Source organism: Benincasa hispida, chromosome 11, assembly GCF_027475165.1.
Source record: "Benincasa hispida cultivar pf3 chromosome 11, pf3_genome.v1.1, whole genome shotgun sequence".
Taxonomy (NCBI): domain Eukaryota; kingdom Viridiplantae; phylum Streptophyta; class Magnoliopsida; order Cucurbitales; family Cucurbitaceae; genus Benincasa; species Benincasa hispida.
Genome location: NC_143488.1, coordinates 34087415 through 34095458, shown reverse-complemented (window position 1 = coordinate 34095458; position 8044 = coordinate 34087415). Strand labels below are relative to the sequence as shown.

At 32.2% G+C, this 8044-nt stretch overlaps 1 non-coding gene across 1 annotated transcript; it reads right to left on the bottom strand.

Annotated features, from left to right (window-relative positions):
• Positions 1-6587: 6587 nt before the first annotated feature.
• Positions 6588-6661, bottom strand: TRNAI-AAU (transfer RNA isoleucine (anticodon AAU)). Its single transcript has one exon. It is a non-coding gene; the product is annotated as a tRNA-Ile (tRNA).
• Positions 6662-8044: the final 1383 nt, after the last annotated feature.

The following is an 8044-nucleotide window of genomic DNA, read 5'->3' as shown; positions in this document are numbered from 1 at the left end:
AACTTAGCAACAGCCCTTCCATTCTTTTATTTAAACCATCGCATGCACATTACCACATACATATAGCTACAAGTCCCTGTGTTCGACCTCGGATTACCCGAGAAACTTGTGTTCGTGTAATACTTGGCGTGAGTGCAAGAAAACTTGTGGCAGGACGCATGATCATTACATACATTCATTAACGCATTATCAGTCCAACGCATGACCATTGATGCATGACTATCAACACATATCTTAGGAACATGCATCGCATACCGCGTCCACGAGATTTTGGTTGTCGAGTCAAATTGACTTCTAATTTCCCGCCATCAAATCTCGAACATGAAACTTGACTTTACAAACTAATGAAGGATACCGTATGATGTGTTGATACACGTCCTTCTCTCACTTACTATAAACACTCTCTCCATTCAACTTGATATTGACCGATGTAAACACCTTCCAAAGGGAAGACACTTCCAAGGTGCCATAAGCCCGAGCATGAGTCTCACAGTGTGAACTTTTAGGGAGAATGTGATTTAAAAAATGAGATCATATACATATTTTCCCTCCCACTAAGTGTTTTCAAATTAGTGTTTATTAACTTAGATATATCTGGCTGATTAATTTAACTAAGTCAATAGTTAACAATGTATGACTATTATTTGTTAAACACTTTAATAGACTTAATCATTTATTGCATGCATATAAAATGTTTGACTAATTCACTACCCAGGTCAGTTTCAAGATAGGGGTGTTCCTTTACGGTCAACTTAAGTACCTCAATCCTAGACAGAACCTTCCATAGACAGAAGTCTGTTATAGGCAAAGATTTTATAAATTAATATTTTATTTGTTCAAGTTGATCCTATTAAAAGAAAATAAAAGAATAACCTATTTATAATCATATTAGAATATAATTTAAACATAAAATCTATATTTTAACATTTTAAACAAATTAAAATTAATGTTTGCATGCAACTCTGAAATATAGATTTCATTGTCTAATTCATTAGCTATATATCTGTTATATATTAATGAATTATTAAAAACCTATAACACACATTCTAATTGACATTAATTAAATATAAAAATTATATTATCTAAGTATTGTCATACAACATGCCTTTTCATTTTCATTAACAAAAAAAAAAATATAACATTTATATTAAGCAATTAATGAAATAATAAATATAGTAAGCATGCTTTTAAACAAACATTAAAAAAAGAATAATATAACTCTGATATTATTATCATGCAAACTATACCGTATATATCATGCATGTACATATTATAGGAATTAACCTAAATTTTAAATATAATATTTACATTTAAATATGATGCATGATTATGCTTAAACTATGGTGAGATTTTAAACTATGTGGCATACAATATGAAACATATAAATAATATAATTTAAACATACATGTCATGCATGTTAAATTATATTAAAAAAGCAATAATAGATCGAAATCTGCCACCCTAATGGAAAAATAATTAAATTGACAAGAAAAAATAAAAGAACCATCGCAGTTACTACTCGAACTGGTGTCCTAGGAAACCCGCACGTGACAATTGAAGTTTAGAACACTGCGACACTGTATCCTAGCACCGCGACGCTAGGGGAAATAAATTTGTTTCGCCTTATGTCAAAGAGCCATAGGGCATAGGCCACGAGACTTTTTCCAAAATGCCCAGTCTGCTTCAGTTTCTACCATTCTTCCTTTGTTTTTTGGTATTTTTTTCGCAAAACCAAAATTATGAATGACCCAAACTTAAAATTAAAAATTCAATTATAGAATTAAACACTCAAAACAATCGGGCCTTAAAAATTTGATCATATCAAACAATAAATCTGTAAATCTAAGTGCAAAATTCTAAATTCATCTATTATGCAAAACCAAAAAAAAAAAAAAAGAAGAAAAAAAAACTTTACAACATTTATCACATGAATAGATGCATGATTTTACACCCACCAAAAACAATTCTGAATTCATTAAACAAAAAGAAAAGTCAAATGTATTGTCTTTGACACGAATTGAAGGGAGTGAATCCAATGCGGAAGTGTTTAAATATTTTTTGTCTTTGAATTAGAATAAGAGAAATACATAATTGGAAAATAAACATTAGGGCTACACATGCTTTTTCCATAATTTAGGAATAGATACCTTGTTGAAAATCAATTCTTCAAGAACCTCCACGAGTCTCCTCAACACGAACCTCCAAATTAAAAGATAGAACACCACCAACAGGTTTTCCCACTAGGGATTGTGGGACCTTCTTGATTTTGAAATTTGAGAAAATGAGGAAGAACAACCCTTTTTGTTATGAGAAATTCTACTGATAAAACTTATCTTTAGAGAGACAGAGTGATTCACCCGTACCTCTATATCTTTCTATTTTGTATCATATACAAAAAAAATAAAATAAAATAAAATAATCTAATGTGAGGGGAGCTATCCACTCCCCCGCAACTGCAAGGGAGTTATGTGATATATCTAAGTTTTGTTAGTAGAGATTCCCCCTTTTTCAAACCTCTTAGTTTTCTGGTTCCTTTTGGAATCCCGAGCCTAAACTAGACTAATGTTAGCTTAGAAACTCATGTTTTGATTAAATTAACCTTTGAATACCATCTTGGCCCTAAACTTAGCTTATCAACTCCAACTGATATGAAATTAGGCCTGTGAAAACTTTTGGGCAGTGGTGCACGGAGGGTAGGCTAATTTAGGGCTGTTGGGCGCATGGCAACTCTTCTGGACACCTTGACTGCTCTGCTCAATGCATGGTCATCAAGTTGGACACATGGTCAGGTGCTCAATGCATAGGAACCCTCTTCAATGCGTATGACTCACCCTGAAAACCCTGATTCCCTCTAACTCTCTCCTTTTTTAGTCTTCTTTTAGGAGATTTGAGTTGTGAGGTGAAATGAGAACTCCCCGAGGTATTTTAGGCCTTCAGAAGTATCCTTGTCACCCTCTACATGCTCCCAACACATGGCAATTCAAAGTGCATGGAAAACCTAGGTGTCAACATCATGCAAAGCCCCACCATGCAATGCCCAATGCAACACCTCCTGACATCTCGTCCTTGCATGCAAGACTTAGGTGTCTTCACCATGCATAGGCTAATACATAGCTTTCCTTGAGGTGGCACTTCAACATATTGCATTCCTTTCCATGCATCCATCTCATCCTTGTCTCGGTCCAAGACCTCATTTGGTTGAGCCTTATACCCTACTTTATTGTCAATTCGACCTTGTTCCCTAAGTAACTCAAGTCAACATATGTTCTCACCAACAACCTTGTTACACGTCTAATCATCACCTCATCACCTCCTATGCACCCACAAGATGTTCAACACATGGTTCTCTAGGTTTAGATGTATGGTTCCCAAACTATGCTACCAACATGTTTCTCTCTCATAGCATAGCTTCCTTCTTTAGGTTCTTAGCATGGTTATGCATCCAACTCCTCCCCTATGTGTCCAACTCTTCCTCAATTTCATCCTTTCTTGGTTTTTATCTCCTTCACATAGCATAGCTTTCTTCTTTATGTTCAAAGCATAGCCATGTGTCCACTTTGCCTCTCTTCAACTCAAGGTATGTGTTCACATGGCCATCTTTGTGCCTACTTCATCATCTATGCACCCAACACTAAAATCTTTAGGTTTTCCTCCATTTTTAGTTTCATATGTTGTCCAACATATAGCTAATTTCTCCCCCTTTAATACCCTATGCGTTCACTGACCTTACTCTATGCGCCCAACCCTATTTCCTTTCTTCGTTATGCATAGATCAACATATGGTTTACTCAAAATTTAACCAATTCTTCCCAATGATTTCACCTTGTCCTTCATCTCAAAGCATGATTCTTCATACTCATAGCATAGTTCCTTATGCTCACAGCATAGCTCATCATGTTTAAGCATAGTCTCTTATGCTCGTAACATAGCTCCTCATGCATCCAAAATTGTTCAAAGTTTCCCTTGGGATGTACCATCCACTATGCTATGAGTTGAGCTTCCTTAGCTATGCTTTGACTTCATTTACTATGCTATGATTTTATCAATAATGCTATCAACTGTGCTATGACTTTTCACCTATGCTATGACTTACTTCCTCAACTATACTATGAGTTGAACTTGGATAAAATTCTACACTCTTTCCTATGCTATGAATCCTACTCTCATTCTCATAGCATAGTTTGGACACTTTGCCAAATTTCAACTTCAATCTACTGTGCCTCCAACACTTAGAAATTTTTCTAAGTACTGTTACTTTCTCCAAGGCATAGTTTAGGTACTTGGCTAAAATTTTTCCTTTCAAGGCATCAAGTCTAAGTCCATCCCTTAACCTAAGGAATCCTATAGGGGTTCGAGTGTTACACCTTCTGGTTGCAATAAAAGCAAATTCCCTAGGCAACCTTGGCCTTTCTGCCCCTCTGAGCTGCAATAGAGTTAGCTTTCCCTTGACCTGCCTTCTTCTCCTTCCATTTTTTGGTGTCGAAAGAAGAAGGAACAAACTTCGTTCCAGAGGTCAAATCTTTATGGAACTTCTTAGTGGAAGTGACAACATTTTCCTCTCATTTCTGCTCCTCGACTTTCATCAAGGATTGATATATCTATAGTTCACTGAGAATGGTGGTCAGGTTGTAGTCTAGCTTGCTCATGACAGTCTTACTACAAAAATGGGTCTATCATTGATAAATGGATAAATGGGTATGTTATCGACGAAGCCAATCAGATTAGCTTCATCCTGGAGACTCTACCTGAGAGTGTCCTCTAGTTTCATGTTGGAGGGGAGTTATGTGATATATCTAAGCCGATGGTGGTTACTGGCGAAGGAGAAGGCTAAGTAGCAGTGATGTTCAACTTTTTGCCGATGAAGGAAAGAGAGACAACAAAATATTAGGATGTGCACGATTGAACTAGGAAAACCACCGATTAAAGGTTTTTCTTTCTATTCTTTCCTTTTATTGAATATCAATTAGAGAATAAAAATGAGAATTATAAATAATGAAAAAAATTAATGATCCGAAAAGCAATAGATGATGCTAAGGAATAGAAGCGAACTTAAATTACCGATTTGGTAAGAAGAAGAAGCCAACGACGGAAATGGCGAATGAGAAGACTGAGTAGCAATGTCGGACTGTATATGTATAAATTTGGACATAATTGTTATGTTGCCTATCTAATATATAAAAATAAAATTAATGATTGATAATTAATATATTAATTATTATTATTAGTAGATATTTTATAACCTATTTTTATATACATGTAGATATATATATTTTTCTTTTTTTTGGGAAAAAATATATGATCTATATTACTTTAAAATACTCCATTAAATAACATTGAAAACACTATTTACTTTGGTAAACTATAAACATATTTAATTATCTTTTTAAAAGTAATTTTGAATATTAACATTAACATGAAAGTTTAAAAATAATAATAATCCTATTAGATTGATAAGATTAAAAAACGTACAAATACAACTAATAGCAATATATAAAACAAAATTTTAAAACATATGCAGAAAAATAACTAATACATGCATTTACAATTTCTCTTTAAATCATGTGTTTGTCTTTCGTTGATGTTTACGGATCAAAGAACTTAGATTAAATGACATCCAATGCCATACAACACAAATTTACAATTTCTATATGCTTAGACACCAAGTACATGCCAGACATTTTGTGTTGTGTCAATATGTGGATATCAATTTATGAAGAGAATTCTAGAATGAAAAAGTTGTTGTATATTAGTAATATAAGAAAGCTCCTTAGTATATATGTGAAAAATTAATTGAGATTTTACTGATTTTGGAATGCCAAAAATATTATAGATTATCACTTTCTAAACAATGTAATGATACGAAAATAATAATATTAGAGATTGTAACTCTTTATATGAAAAAATTAATTAACAATCATATCACAACCATAAAACTAAAAACTTTCTAAATGTTACATTGAAAAAATTGTAAGAAACAATAACTATTATAAAATAACTTGAAAAATCTATTAAAAAGTTGATATCTATCATGGAGAATATTTGGTTGAAGCATCTTTTTTTCCTTTTTGGTACATAACACTACTTTCTATTCATACAAACTATTAGAAATTTCGAAAAAATGATTGAGATATGAAAAGAGAGAAATTAAGAGGAAGAGACTCAAGCTTTGAAAGAAAATGTGTAAAGATTAGCTAGTTTATCAAGAAGTTGTTACACTATTAAAATTCTATTAGTAAATATAATTAAATGTATAGCCTAAGAATTTAAAGCCAAATTTTCAACATTCTAGTTTTTCATATTCCAACATAGAAAATTTTGATAATGTATAATCTACTTTTTTGTTTTAATGTAAAAAAAATTTAAATTTAAATTAAGATTTTGATAGTTATAACCTTCATCAAGAAGATCAAAAGCTTGAGAATATCATATATAGAAGTTATTTCATGACTCTGATGTTTGATTTTTTTCGAGTAAAAGAAATAAAGTTGTTTAAGTGTGTGATTAGTGGATTTGTGAGGTTTAAGTTTAGTGTAGCCATAATCAAAATAGTAAGGGTAGAATTGTCAAAAAAAAAAAAAAAAACTTTTTGGCCCATGCAAGTTTTGAACCTACGACCTTCGCATTATTAGCACGACGCTCTAACCAGCTGAGCTAATAGGCCAACTTGGAGGTTCATTTTATTTTTGTATTAATTTTTTTTAATATCCAATCACTTTTAAAAAAATAACAAATACTATCACCTTTTTAAAACAAATATTGTTCTGTGTGATATAATTTAAGTGTACATAAACTAAATTTGAGATTTAATAAAGATATGAAGCCAAATTGGGACCATTGCAAATCTAGAGATCAAAATTGAACATAACCTAAAAAAAATTTAATCTATTTTATTCTTCAAATTTAGGTCTCGTAATTTTAAATTGGAAGAAGTTAGTATAATTCATATTTGAATGTTTTCAACAATATTTTTCAATAATAAAAATAATCAAGTGATAATGTAGAGATATACAATAGATGATCTTAGATTAATCAAATTTGTAAGTTAGAATTTTAAAGATTAAGATTGAAGTTTTCTTAGTAAGTTTCACTATGGTTTTGGCACCTCTCTAAAGATGGGTCCTACGAATGTTAAATGTGGAACAAATTTGCTCTTTAGCACCATTATAGTCTTTTTAGGCAACATGCGGAAATCACAACCTAACCTCACTCATCAAGAATCGTAGAGAAAATACTATCTGGAAAAGAATTTTTTCAAATGAAATGATGACCTTAAGAGGATGTCAAAGTCGCAAAAGGATGAGTGACTTTATTTTTATCACAAGGAAGATGATAGAAGTGAAGGATATTAATAAAGTTTCCCAAAAAAATAACGTCCTAAAGAAAGAAATGGATATCGGATATTAATAATTTCACTATTAGTGAAATTAGTGACCACCAGCAAATCAGACTCCACCACTAAAGATTGATTAGTCCCATACCATTTTCTTGCTCGATTGCTTTTAGGCCTTCCAAAAGAGCCTCAACTTCTAGAAGATTGCCCTTCCTCTAAGTAAACATGCAACCACAAAAAAACGCTAAACTTGAATGATCACGCGCAATTTAGTCGAGCCCTCTTCTACCCTTATTGCACGACCATGCCACATCAACATTGAGCTTCCCATTAAGTTGGTTTTTCAAAATCTATTTTAGAAATTTTTCTTGCCCCAAATAAAAATTTAACCTACGACTTCATTTAAGTTAAATAACATGTAAGCGAGGAATAGAACTGATAATGTCTTGCCTAATGGTACACATTTTAATTAGTAATACTAAACTAAAAATCGAGTTGAACAAATCACCCAAGCTTTTAAATGAACAATTAAAAGTGTGTTTGGAATACCTAAACCGGATTTTGAAAAGAATTCATGTGTTTGGCAACTATGTAAACCAAATTTTGAAAAGATGAGTTTATAAAATGAATTGATTTAGGATAAACACTTGAAATCAATTTTTAGAAAAATGAATTTTTGAGTGTTTAATGATTGTTCGCACTAAGATTCTTGAG